Source organism: Homarus americanus, unplaced genomic scaffold (genome assembly GCF_018991925.1).
Source record: "Homarus americanus isolate GMGI-L3 unplaced genomic scaffold, GMGI_Hamer_2.0 scaffold15894, whole genome shotgun sequence".
NCBI classification, from domain to species: Eukaryota; Metazoa; Arthropoda; class Malacostraca; order Decapoda; family Nephropidae; genus Homarus; species Homarus americanus.
The window spans coordinates 220,001-235,323 of NW_024754249.1; positions in this window are offsets into that span (position 1 = coordinate 220,001).

A 15,323-nucleotide genomic window follows, 5' to 3' on the forward strand; every position below is an offset into this window, starting at 1 on the left:
AATCATGTAGGCATTCTTCAGAGCGGCTTTAATGTTCGTCGATAAACCGAACCAAAACATCGAGCCCCCAAAAAATAACAGCACCACATAGGTCAACCAGTACAAGGCGGCCACGAGGAGAGGAAGCTGTATAAAGTGTGTCTGTTTCAAAGTTCAGGAAAGTGTCGTGTTATAAAGTTTCAAGACGACTCCCTGGACAATCGATACTCGGGATGGGAGGGAAGGTCTTGACTTTTGTCTTTGACTTGTAAACCGAACGAACCAGTGAATGAGATAGTGAGCTAGGTAGTGAATGGGCTAGTAAACTGGCCAGTGAACGAGACAGTGAACTAGGGAGTGAATGAGCTAGTGAACGGGCCAGTGAACGAGACAGTGAACTAGGGAGTGAATGAGCAAGTGAACGGGCCAGTGAACGAACCAGTGAACTAGGGAGTTAATGAGCTAGTGAACGAGCCAGTGAACAAGACAGTAAAAAAGGCCTCTCTACAGCCTCTCTACTGCCAGGACGTCAAGTGTAGACAGCTGTTGTGTAGGGTGACGTGGTCCTGTTCTACCATTACGTCGACCAAAGGGACCCCCGCAACGATTCTATTCCTTAGAGGGGGAAGGACTCGGGTCTCAAGGGTACTGACAGAGTAACCCTTAGGAGGACGACCTGTTGTTGTCGGCCTACTTGACCGCCTGGAGGAGAGCCCTTACCGCAGGGTCAAAAGACATTAATTTAGAGTTGAGGATTTGTATGGCCCTATTATGACTCCTCGACTTGATCTTATAACCCCTGGTCTTTGTTATATGGCTCCTGACCTTGATCTATGGCCTCTGGTCTAGATTGATGGACCCTGGACTTAATCTATGGTCCCTGGCCCCGATCTATGACCCTTGGTCTTGATCTATGGACCCTGGCTCTGAGCTATAACCCCTGACCCTAATCTATGGACCCTGGTCTTGAACTATGGCCCCTCGACTTGAACTATGGACCCTGGACATGAACTAAGGCCCCTGAACTTGAACTAGGCTTCACCTGGCATCTCCCGATTCAATCAAGCTTCACGTAGTCAGTCGCATCACCCCATAACTTTTACCAGCCAGTCCCAGCACCACCTATCTTCACTTAACTTCACCTAGCCTCTCGCAGCATCACCCAGTCTCCCCCAGCCTCATCTAGCCTCACAATGCAAGAGCAAAACATTGGTTGCATCGTAATGAGGAGAGAGTAGCCAGGTAAGCTTTAAAATATACATTATGCAGAAGGTCCGCGAACGGCTGCTGGTCCTGTCACTGCCAGCTTTAGCCGGTGGTAGGGCATGGGATAGGTGGGGATGGAATGGGGTGGATAGGAATGGAAGGGATGGATAAAAGATGGGATGGGTAGAGAAGGAGATGAATGGGTGAGAGGAGGGGGGGGGGTGGTAGATGATAAGGGACGAGGGTAGAAGGCAAGTAAGATGAGATGGGTAAAAGGGATGGATGAGAGGGATAGGAGGACGATAACATAGATGGGATGGGTATGAAGGATGGATGGGATGGCAAGAAAGGATGGAAAGGAGGCGAAGAGGATGAATTAGAAGGTAGGTGGGAAGGGAAGGGAGTAGGGATAGATGGGAAGGGGGGGAAGGATAGACGGCAGGGATAAAGGATGAATTGAACTGGAGAGGGATGAAGGGAAAGGAAAGAATGTAGAGGAAGGAAGAGAATAGATGGGAGAGGAAAAAGGAATGGATAGGAGATGAGAAAGGATGAATGGAAAATAAAGAGACAAAATAAATAATATAAACTGGGAGGGAGGGAGGGGGTGGATAGGTGGGAAGGGAAGAAAGAAAGAGAAAAAGGAAGTGGAATAGGGTTAGAAAAGAGGAAATAAGGGAAAGAGAGAGAAGAAGAAAGGGGAAGAAGGGAAGGAAGAAAAGAAATGAATACAATACAGTGACTCTTGATCTTCAACAGCACTAAACACGACCATAAAACTACAATAAAACGACAATAACAATGCCAGCGACAATAAAAACGACAACGAGACTAAACAAGACAAAAAAACAACAATCCACCAAACACGACTACAACCCACCAAACACAATGACAACCCAGCAAATACGACGACACCCTCAACAAAGACGACTGTAACCTGCCAAACACGACGACAACCCAACAAACACGACTACAACCCACCAAACACAATGACAACCCAGCAAATACGACGACACCCTCAACAAAGACGACTGTAACCTGCCAAACACGACGACAACCCACCAAACACGACTACAACCCACCAAACACGACGACAACCCACCAAATACGACAACAACCCACCAAACACGACGACAACCCACCAAACACGACTACAACCCACCAAACACGACTACACCCACCACAACAACGACTACAACCCACCAAACACGAATGACAACCCAGCAAATACGACGACACCCTCAACAAAGACGACTGTAACCTGCCAAACACGACGACAACCCACCAAACACGACTACAACCCACCAAACACGACGACAACCCACCAAATACGACAACAACCCACCAAACACGACGACAACCCACCAAACACGACGACAACCCACCCAAGGCCCCAGGTTCTTCAAGTTCGAGGAACCAAAAACCATTAACCACATCAAGCAACCTGATATCCACTCTCGCTCTTTTATCCCCTCTCGTCTCCCCTCTCTCCCCACTCACCTAAACCCTCTCTCCCCTCTCACCCAACCCCTCTCTCCCCTCTCAACCTCCACACAGACACACACCCAATATTGGTGTTCTACTTAATCTCATAATCGGATTTACGCAAAAGAAAATTAATATGAACTAACATTGAGGGGCAAAGGTACGAGAGAGAGAGAGAGAGAGAGAGAGAGAGAGAGAGAGAGAGAGAGAGAGAGAGAGAGAGAGAGAGAGAGAGAGAGACTTATAGGTTTGTACGTTCAGTTCTTCACTCATAACACAAGAACAAAGCCGTATTGTTCGTCCTCGCTACAGCACAAAGTTAACGTGTGTAATGGCGTCGAAACTACACCGTGACTCTTCCTTGATTTAGACGAGTTCTCTGGCAGTTAGTACAAGGGCTAAATCAACTCACGAATCCGGGAATAATTAGATAGAATTAAATGTGTTGGATCACCCGAAAAATAGCCTCCCAGTTTAGTTCTGCTTGATTAGCCATTTTAAGGCTAATCTAAGCTTTTTTTTTTAGCCTAACCTAACATAATCTATCATAACCTAATGTAACCAAACAAACCAAACCTAACCAAACCTAACCTAACCTAACCTAACCTAACCTAACCTAAACTAACGCCTCCAGGTTACAGGTGGGTCTAATCTACAGGTGAACCAAACTGTTTACATCTCTCTATAAGGCATAAATTATTCTCACGTCCCTCTTGGTTTTCACAATCGTACTAACATGATTCAGAGCGACAATACCGACATTACTAAATCATCATAAGAAAAGTATCGCCTGCAACTGATGATCTGACTTTTGGTTATATAATATGATAACTACTGGAGCGATGGTCACACACGCACGGGCTGGTCCAACAACAAGCACTGGAGAATAATTCACATCTTGGGGGAACAATTTATTGATTCCGACACCCAAATTCCTGCTATTTATTTTGTCAGTGTGTCTAATGTTCGATTTTGAGCGGCCCGGGCACCCAGGAAGCACACAGGAAGCTCTCAGGAAACGCTCAGGAGGCACGCAGGAGGAACACAAGCGGCGTACAGGAAGCACCCAGCAGGCACCCTGGTTGCACCCAGCGGGCACGCAGCAGGAACACAGGCGACGTCCAGCAGGCACCCAGGAGGAACACAAGCGGCATCCAGGAGGCACCGTGTTGAACCTTAACCTAAATCTGTCCCAGCATCTATATTTCTGAAGCTGAATATAAAATAGTGTCTCCCTTCTAGGCCTTCATATTTTCATCTTTCTTTTTGTCTAGTTTATCCATAACCGAGAATATTTTGATTTGATAATCCTGCATTTTGCTTCGTCTTTCTTCAATATTCGTCTCGTGTCCTTTTTATTTCACCCATAAAACAAGTCTGATTTTCTCCTGCTGACTTTTAAACAACTCATCCGATTATATCAAACACGAAATCTCCAAATCCCTCGGCGTTCTCACTCTCCTGCCTCCGTGTTCACAAAATAAAGGTATTCCTTTTGGCAGTTCACCTGCAGAAAATATTATTCCTGAGGATTTCAATGGCGGCAGCATATCTTGACTCAACGCTCTACGTCCATGCTGACGTTGAAGAATTCGGAGCAGGGGCAATCTCCATCCCAAATGACCTCACACAATCGCTTATAGATCCCGGACCGCATTCCTGACCCTCTCGAAGACAAAGCCTATAGTCTCTACCGCTTCCTCTCCCCGCGTCCCCTTCACCTTACCTTATATATTAGTATCATTCCTCCTCCCTCCTTTGTATTCGCTTCCTTGGTCTCTCTCTCTCTCATGTCTTAATCATCACCCTCCACCTCCCCCCTGACGGTATAGTGGGGAGCCCTTAAAAGAAATGACTGAATAATTTTCTGTGTAACTTTAAGGAATTTCCACAACTAGTTCCTCTCCTTCCTCTCTGTTACAAGTCTTTTAGTGGCGCTGTTGTTCTTCGCCTTCTGTGTTCTGTGATCGTCTGCTGTTAATCTTTTCTGATTCGACAACATCCTTTAACGATTCACTGCCACTTTTCTTTAAATTAACTGTTACTGTTCATCGATTTGCAGTCATTCTTTGCCGACTCGTTGTTATGCTGTACCAGTCTGCTGTTATTGACGACGAGTTTGCTGTTAATGCTGTTAAGGTGTTTATCGATACGGTGTTATGTTCTGCCTCACTGGTTCGTCGCTTTAACTGGTTCCATCTCATCGTCTCTTCATACCTTACCGATTCTTTGTTGTGCTAAGTCTTACAACAGTGTCGTTATTTTCAAGTAATTGGTCATTAATGGTTATTTTTCTGTTAGTGTAAGATCAACTCCTCACCCTCGACCATCCTGATGCTCGTGTCAAGGAAACATAGAACACAAACCAGAAACAAGTTAACCGTCACACACAAGTTCTCACATAACATAACATAACGTAACATAACCTAACCTAACTTAATCGAACCCTCAATGTGGACAATTTAAGGAAAAAACACAATTTCGTCAGCCAGCCAGCCAGCCTAACACTACTAAAAGTGCTTGAAGTAAATTTGCACACTACTTGGAACAAAAAAAGAAAAAAAGTTCAATGATCCGTTCACCACAAGAGAGAGAGAGAGAGAGAGAGAGAGAGAGAGAGAGAGAGAGAGAGATATCTGCCACGTTAATATCTCGGAAAGGGAAGTAAAACAAACCTTACTTAACACAAACACACATTGTTCACGGTCTTGGAAAGGAACCTCAAGCATGTCTGCTCCTTTATTAATGGAACAACATTAGCATGCGTTCCAGTCTGGCTCAGTGTATTTGTACATAATGTGTTGGCCTTTTACGGAAATTATACCTTCTGCCGCATTCTCCATCTGATCCAGCTTATAGCCTCGGTAATGGTGGTGCTTGTCCATACGTGAGAGCTCCTGTGTTTTGGCTCTCATGATTGGCTTCCAAGTGTGTGGGGGAGGGGGGTGGGCGTGGGGAGGTGTGTGTATGGGGAGGGTGTAGGTGTGTGTGTGTGTGTGTGTGTGTGTGTGTGTGTGTGTATTGTTGTCTTCTGTTGCTCGTGACTGTGCTTACTCAGGAAATAGCCCAACCCAAAACAATGGTGACTCTTTGGATTATGTCTGATTATATATACTGTTTATGGCCGAGTTATGTCAGTTAGGTTGGCGATATATTTGACTGAATTAAATCTTTTGTTTGACGTATGAGAGAAAAATAAGATGTTTTTTTTAACCCGTTAACACTTCTGCCTGTAACAAGACACACAGACACACACACACACACACACACACACACACACACACACACACACACACACACAGGTAAACATGTCCTATACAACTCCGTCAGCTTATGAGCAAAAATTCCTCCTCGAGAAACAGTTTACTGAGGCTATGATTTACCCTAAAAAGACTCCCGTTTGAACCATAACAAAAGGAGCGTCACGGTAGGCAGAAAATGGTGGTCGAGCCTATACGTCTGGCGTGTTATTACAGGGTGGAGGGGAAACGCCGGGCGCTGCTGATGGCTCGTACTGGCGCTTCTCTATGGTACCGATCTCTGTTTTGGACGCCATTGTTCTTGATATACGGGGATATTTTCTTTTATACTCTGGCTTCGTAGTGTTCCAGACCCTTCATATGCAAAATTCCTTGTATTCCATTCCGGATATTCAGTATTCCAAGCTTGTAGTCTTTCGGATCTTCGGTATATTGAACATGCAGTACCCTAAATCTTCGGTATATTAATCAAGCAGTACTCTAAATCTTCGGTATATTAAACATGCAGTACCCTAAATCTTCGGTATATTAAACAAGCAGTACTCTAAATCTTCGGTATATTAATCAAGCAGTACTCTAAATCTTCGGTATATTAAACATGCAGTACCCTAAATCTTCGGTATATTAATCAAGCAGTACTCTAAATCTTCGGTATATTAAACATGCAGTACCCTAAATCTTCGGTATATTAAACAAGCAGTACTCTAAATCTTCGGTATATTAATCAAGCAGTACCCTAAATCTTCGGTATATTAATCAAGCAGTACCCTAAATCTTGGTATATTAATCAAGCAGTACTCTAAATCTTCGGTATATTAAACGGGTTATACTCCAGGTCATAATAATCCCACCTTTTAATAGCAAAGACATTAATCTCGCAGCTGGAAGTACTGCAGGAGCCTTAAGAGGTGACGGGGCAGCAGCAGGTGTCAGCCACTCCATCTCGCCCTCCACTTCCGCAGATTAAAAGTGAATATTTCCATCAACTTGTGATACACGTGAGAGGAATAACGAGTCGAGTATTTTCATGCACTCTGAATAACACACAGCTCTGAGGGCCAGATTAATAACGATTTTAGCCAAGGAAACTCAAGAGGTTCAACTGAATATTAAGCACCCCAGCTCTATATCACCTGAAGTTTAAACACCCTAATGCTAACTTATTGTACATAACCTTACATTACCTAACCTAATCTAACCTAATCTAGCCTAAACTAATCAGCCCAGGTAACGTCTAGTTGTTTTAATCATCAGATGTAATTAAGGTAGGTGGTGGCTAATCTTCAGGTGGTCGGTAATGTCCACTGAAGAAGAGCTAAAGGGGATAGCCGATTATAGGTTAGAGAAGGACCTACGAATCTCCCCATTAAAAAATTGGGTAATTACTGTTTAATGGAAGTTAATGAAAGACATTACAGGTGATTATAGGTATATTTATTCCCTCTGATGCAGCTCCTAAACTGTTTCCCGATATATTTGCAGTTGCGCTGTGGCGCGTCAGCCTGGAGGGGGGGGGTGTTGCACCTATTGCGGCTTTACCCTGTTCTTAGTGTTGTGTGTGGGATCCCATGTTGGCTTGGTGTGTGTGCTGCCAGTGTCGCTGTTGTGTGTTGCTGCAGGAATGGTGATGCACGGAGTGCTGCGCCTGGGTGGGTTGTTACCTGGGTGGGTGTTACCTGGTGGGCTGTTGCCTGGGTGGGTTGTTGCCTGGGTGGGGTTGTTGCCTGGGTGGGTGTTGCTCGGTGCTGTTGTTGCCTGTGGGTGTCTGCCTGGGGGTTGTTGCCTGCGTGTTACCTGGGGTTGGTTGCCTGGGTGGGTTGTTACCCGGTGGTTCCCACCTGGTGGGTTGTCTGGGTTTTGCTACCTGGGTGGTCTCACCTGGGTGGTTGTCACCTGGGGGTTGTTACCTGGGTGGGTTGTTACCTGGGTGGTGTTGCCCGTGGGGTTGTTGCCTGGGGGTTGTTGCCTGGGGTTGTTACCTGGGTGGGTTGTTACAGGGTGGGTTGTTACCTGGGGTGGTTGTTACCTGGGGGTTGTTACCTGGGGGGTTGTTACCGGGGGTTGCTGCGGGGTTGTTACCTGTGTCCACCGGGTTGGTCGCTGCCTGTGGTGCTGCCTGGGTGGTTGTTGCCTGGGTGGGTGTTGCCTGGGTGGGTTGTTGCCTGGGTGGGTTGTTACCTGGGTGGTTGTTGCATGCGGGTTGTTACCTGGGTGGGTTGTTACCTGGGGGTTGTTACCTGGTGTTGTTACCTGGGGGTTGCTGCCTGGGTGGGTTGTTACCTGGGTTCCACCGTGGTCGCTGCCTGGGGTTGCTGCCTGGGGGTTGCTGCTTGGGTGGTTGTTACCTGGGGTTCCTACCTGTGGGTCGTTGACTGGGTGGGTTGCTGCCTGGGTTGTTGCTTGGGTATTGTTACCGTGGTTCCGTGGGTCGCTGCCTGGGAGTGCTATGTTACCATCATGGGACTTTACCTAGTCGTGTAATATCGCTGAGGTCGTTTGTCCCAGCTCACACACTTACCATCAAAGCTTCGTCAGCGCGGGCACTCAACAACGCCCACATTTACCACCACGATATTACACGCTTATGGATGCTACATGTTGTGATGGCGGTTGTGTGTTGTAATAGTTGGTGATGGTCGTTGTGATGGTTAGGTGTTGTAATGGTTGTTGTGGTGATTTTTGTGTTGTGGTGATTTTCGTGTAGTTGTGATGGTTATGTCTGCATGTTTCTATCTCTTTATCTTTCTCCTTCTCTCTCTTATTCTACATTATTTCTTCTACCTTTCAATTCTCCCCACTCACTCACTCTTTCTTACTCTTTCCCTCTATTTCCTCCCTCTCCATTCGTTTCCTCTTTCCATTTCTCTTGTTTTATCTTTTCTTCTTCTATCGTTATTTTTCATTTTTTTATTCTTCTACATCACCCCCTTGGTTCTCCTCACTTCACAATCTTTTACTCTCCTTCCTCTCTTCATCTCACTTTATCTCTGCTCTCCCTTTCGGCCTCCCACTCTTCTCCTTTTTTCTTCATCCCTCTCCTCCCCTCATTTTGTTTTCTACCTCTCTCCTCCAACTCTCTATTTTCGCTCTCTTCCTTTCACTTCACACTCTTCCTCCCTCTATTTCTGCCTTCCTTTCTACCTTTCTGCTTTCCCCACTCCCCCTTGATCTGTTCTCTCTCTCTCTGGCTCTCCTCCTGCCCTCTCACCAGGTAAGGTCATACCTTCATCTCTGTCTACGAACATCACCATGGTTACTCACACACACACACACACACTCTCTCTCTCTCTCCTTCTCTCCTCCTCTTTCTCTCACTCCACTCCCTTACCCTTTCCTCACCTCCCTTCCCCACTATCCCTCCCTGTTTACCTCCCCTTACTACTCTGCTCTCTTCCCCTTCTCATTCTCCCCTCTCCTCACCCTCCTTCACTTTCTATTCCACGTCCTTCCTCTCTTCTCTCCCAGATACCTGCTTCCAATCCCCACCCACTTCTTCTCCTCCACCACCTCCCCACCCCCAGCAGATTTCTCACCCCCTGCAGATTTCTCCTCCCCTCTCTCCATCATACTTATCTTTTTTCTTTTCCCTTATCCTTATTCCCCTATTTCTCACCTTCCTTCCTCACACCTCCCCACTTAATTCTCACCTTCTCCTCCATTCTCTTCCTCAACTTACACTCACCTCACCCCCACCATCTCCTCACCCCACTCCATCCATTCCTCACCCCTTCCTTTCCTATACCTCTTCCTCACCTCCTATTCTTGTCGTCTCCTGTAATCTACTTCTTCCTCCTTTGACTCCTGGTCGCCTGCTCTCGCCCTATTGATTGGATGTCACAACCATATTAAACCTCTATTTTTCCCTTATATTTCCCTCATATCTCCTCTCCCCTCTGGTACTTTCCTTGTATAAGCAGCCTATATTTTTTTCTTAACTATTATTTTATCTATATTTTTTAATAACTTGGGATTTCACGATTAATTTCTCTCTCTCTCTCTGTTTAATATCAGAGTGATAATATTTCAAATAAAAGACACTTCATATTTATCGTTGGCAACACTGATTCTCCCTTTACCGTGTGTGTGTGTGTACTTAGATTGTTTCAGGTTTGTGTCTCATCATACAGACACAAACACAGAAATAAAGAAACCACAAACACCTCATGCTCCACCCATCCACCTCTCTGCCCACCTATCCACCTCTCCTGACAGACCATCCACTTTAGACTGTCTGGTAATCCATTTCTTCTATCAATCCACTATGACTGGCTATCCACTTCTATCTCTTCCGCTTCCTTTCTCCGTATTCTATCCGTCTATTCCACTCCATATATCCACCCATCCACCCTCTCAATCCACTAATCCACTTCCACTCTGCACCACCACCAATACATCACTATACCTGTCAATTCATTCCACATTTCCACACACTCACCTCTCATTCCACCACTCCTCACCATCTCCACCTCTCATTCCACCACTCGTGACCATCTCCACCTCATTCCACCACTCCTGACCATCTCCACCTCTCATTCCACCACTCCTCACCATCTCCACCTCTCATTCCACCACACCTAGCCATCTCCACCTCTCATTCCACCACTCCTCACCATCTCCACCTCTCATTCCACCACTCCTAGCCATCTGTACCTCCACCTCCATACACCACCTGTCACCTCGGCTCCACATCTCCACCCAAACGACAACCAAGGCGAAAAGAAGAGGCCTTGGGAGGTGATAGGTCCTCCGCCAGGCGATGAAGCGGCTTTGATCTTCTCGTGACGGCGCTAATGACTCTCACTTGGGACCTGGGAAAGGATCTCAACCTATTTATTGTGTGTGTGTGTGTGTGTGTGTGTACATACGTACTTAACCTAACCTAACCTAAAATTTTCCTTAATATTATGTTAAATTTACACAACTAGTAAATATAACAGCATATAGCATCAGCAGTAGCAGCAAGGAACGTAAGCACGGAACAGTGGTAATACATAAACGCAACTATAGCACGTAGCAGCACCGCAACAGCACCAGCACGTAACAGCACCGACATGTAACAACACCGACACGTAACAACACCAGCACTTAACAGCACCAGCAAGTAACAGCACCAGCAAGTAACAACACCAGCACTTAACAGCACCAGCACGTAACAACACCAGAACGTAACAACACCAACACGTAACAACACCAGCATTAACAGCACCAGCAAGTAACAGCACCAGCACTTAACAGCACCAGCACGTAACAACACCAGCACTTAACAACACCAGCACGTAACAGCACCAGCACGTAACAACACCAGCACTTAACAGCACCAGAAGTAACAACACCAGCACGTAACAACACCAGAACGTAACAACACCAGCACGTAACAACACCAGAACGTAACAACACCAGCACGTAACAACACCAGCACTTAACAGCACCAGCAAGTAACAACACCAGAACGCAACAACACCAGAACGTGCAACACCAGAACGTAACAACACCAGAACGTCAACACCAGAACGTAACAACACCAGAACGTAACAACACCAGCACGTAACAACACCGGCACGCAACAGCAACAATATCCTCACCTCTAGATATTTTTAGAGCAAATGATTTCTTCGCTGTTTTCTATAAATCCCAAGGACGAATTTTTACAAGAGCCGTCGTGCTGTGTGAGGGGAGGCAGCCTGAGATGGTGAGGTGAGGGAGTCTAAATTGCCTCTAACTGTCCAGGTGTGTATGGTAGTTAGCTAACCTGTTGTATGGTAGGTAACTAACCTATTGTATGATGCTGTTATAAGATGTGGAGGTTTCTATTGGTAGATTTTACAGAGAACCAAGGGTTACAACAGCCAATCAGGGTGCCAGAATCTTGAGATGTGGTTCACTTATAATGCGGCAAAAAATAAGTCAGACAAAATGACGCTGAAATCATATTAAGACTCAACTTGATGCATTCTATCTTACTGAATTATGAGAGAGAGAGAGAGAGAGAGAGAGAGAGAGAGAGAGAGAGAGAGAGAGAGAGAGGGGGGGGGGAGAGAGAGAGAGAGAGAGAGAGAGAGAGAGAGAGAGAGATTCCTTTGTGGTTTTCCCAAATGAGAGAAAGAAAGAAAGAGAGAAAGAGAGAGAAGGAGGGTTGAGAAAAGTTTCATTGAATCGTAATGGAGAGAACATGTCCCATAATCCTACACTCTCCCACCACCCTCCCTACAAACTACAGTTCTTTATCCCGTGGCTGTAGGAGGTGTGTGAGGTAGGAAACTTTTGGAGGACACTTACTGGAGGTTGAAGGACACTTACTGGGGAGGTTTTGAAGGACACTTACTGGGGAGGTTTTGAAAGACACTTACTCGGGAGGTCATGTTTAGTATGGGGTACACGTGTTGGTGATACAGCGGGCCGGGAGGAGTGTTGTACAGTGTGACTACCAAACATCACAGGTTCCCTCTTGTTCTAACACTGGGTAAGAAAAGTCATTATAATGTAACACAGAGCAGACCAACCACCCGCACAGCTAACCTAACCTAACCCAACTCTAACCTAACCTACCCTAACCTAACCTAACTTAACCTAACTTTGACCAAAACTATTAACTGAATTAACTTACCTTATGTGGCTGAGTTTAACAAATATCTTGAAATGTTTGTTTGTTTATAAGGAGAAGAAGGGAAGAGAAGAAGAGAAGAGAAGAATTAGTAGTAGATCTCACGCCAGATTCACCAAGGGTTCATAAGGCCAAACACACACACACACACACACACACACACACACACACACACACACACACACACACACACACACACACACACACACACACACACACACACACACACACACACACACACACACACACACACACACACACACACACACACACACACACACACACACACACACACACACACACACACACAGTACAGTACAAAAAATTACTCTACCTTAACTAGATATATTTAGTCAGTACCAAAGGAGGACAGTTAAGGCGGAGATTATATTCAAGTGATCCAATATCCTAACTTCTTGCCTCTTGTTATTAACTGAATGGAAGTAGTTAAGGTAGAGTCAACTAGTTAGGGCTATTCTGTCATCGAAGATACGATATTTAGTGAATGTACAGTATAGTCCCCGGTATTTAAATATTATAAGTAGTAATGGTTGGAACTTAACACTGCCTAACAGAGTCTTAAAGTACTTAGAATACTTATCATATACTTAAGGATGCTTCCACACTACTTAACGTGATTAAAAAACCCACTTCTTTTATTTCCTTTTTCAAACATTTTTTCGATGTTGACTTCACTGTCTTAACTAAAGCTGACAAAATGTCTTCCCTCAGCGACGACACGACAACACTTTAACTTATATATGTTCATTATATATTCAGTATCTCACAACGCTGGTTATTTATGGCGTCAGTAAATAAAACTTAAATACATGGTAAGTACATAATTTCGTACATATTCAGTAGAGTATGTTAACGCACCCTGAAATGGATACTGGGAGATGTAGACCAGCACATCCGTTGCCTCCTTTCCACTCACTCACTCGTAATGAACGTCTTGTCAACAAACACCGCTACATTACACTAATAAACGTTAATAACAAGCGAAAGAGTTGCGGGAATTCTCTTATAACAACTTGTCTTTGCTGAGAAAATTATTATATTTTCCCTCAGTTGACAAGAACTCATTCTAATGGTAGTTAAAATTTATTTAATAATTCACTTAAATGGCTACTTGTGTGACGTGATGAACGGTGTGTGTGGGAGGTGGCACCTGAGGGAAGGGGTGGCACCTGAAGGAAGGGTGGCACCTGAGGGAGGAGGTGGCACTGAGGGAGGGGGGTGAACCTGAGGCACTACTGTATCTTTTTCATCTCTCTTCGTTCATTTTCACACTGGTTCCATCTTCTTCCCCTTTTATTTTTCTCATCATATCTGACCAATTTTCTGACAAGTAACTACTGGTTTTAACATTCAACAGTCTGATACACTTTAAGTCGATCTGCTCTCTCTCTCTCTCTCTCTCTCTTCGTCTCTCTGTCTCTCTCTCTCAGTTTGTTGTTTTTTTTCTTTTTTTTCATCTTCCGTTGCCGGCATTCAGTCGTACACCATTGTGCAGAGACCAGAGAGGAAGAGGAGGCGAGGGGAGGGTGTTAGAGGATCAGCCACTGCTTTTGTTTTCAAACGTTCGCACCAAACGTTTTTAAAGTGATTGTTTACGCTGTAGGGATCACTCCAAACGTTGTTGATATCCTGTACCAATTTTGCTCCTTAAGCTCTTTTATTTCATACACTAGAGCGAGTAACAGTAGCCAGAAACTTTACTTTCTTTAAACAAAATTGTCAATGTTGTTTCTCAGTTCAGATATACAGTATAGTGCCCTCTGCCTTTGTTTATTTTCGTACAACTATTCATCCAAACAGTAGCAACGATGGCAGCGCTGCCTGATGTTCGACGACCACTCCGAGAATTGTGATTATATCATCGGTGAGTTTTCGTCATTGGAAACAAGTTAATTTACCCGGACCAAAGTATCTTACCTGTGCCAAAAAGTTTTACATATTCAAATTATTTTACCCTTGGCAAAGTATTTTATCTGACCAAAGTATCTTACCTGTGCCATAATACCTTACCTAAAAGTATTTTGTCTTGGCCAAAGTATCTTACCTGAGACTAAGCTGCTTACGTAAATTTACCTTAGTTATAAGGCCATATCATTATCCAATATGAAAATTCTCCAAAATTTTAAAATAATTCTCTTTTCTGATAAACATTTTTACTTTTATTTTGTAATGCCAGGAATACAATTTCCTTTACAAAATAAATAATACAGTAAATGTTCGTACACATCATTAAAACATATTTTTAATTTAATACAAATAAGCGAAAGACACACACACAGTATATAACAAATAACTCCATAAAACTGTAAATAATCAGCACCGTTTCATTTACACAAGTATACCGCTGTTAGTAAAGGAGTATCTTATATGGGCTAAAAATAAATATATCAATAAATACAGGTGAGTCAGCCTTCCACCCAGTACCTATCAAGTTTTACCTGGCCAGACCTGACACAGCCCTTAAGCTACCTGTCCATAAAACAGTTATCCGGCCGCCAGAGTACCTGCCTCATACTGCCTCCTTCACCACCGGCCACCACAGTACCTGCCTCATACTGCCTCCTTCACCACCGGCCACCACACGTACCTCTCATACTGCTTCCTTCACCACCGGCCACCACAGCACCTCCTCTATACTGCCTCCTTCACCACCGGTCACCACAGTACCTGCCTCATACTGCCTCCTTCACCACCGCCATATTATGTACACGTTACATGCTCTGGTGCAGAGTGCTGAGAACCTCCACCTGCCTGTAGCAATTGGCAACCTC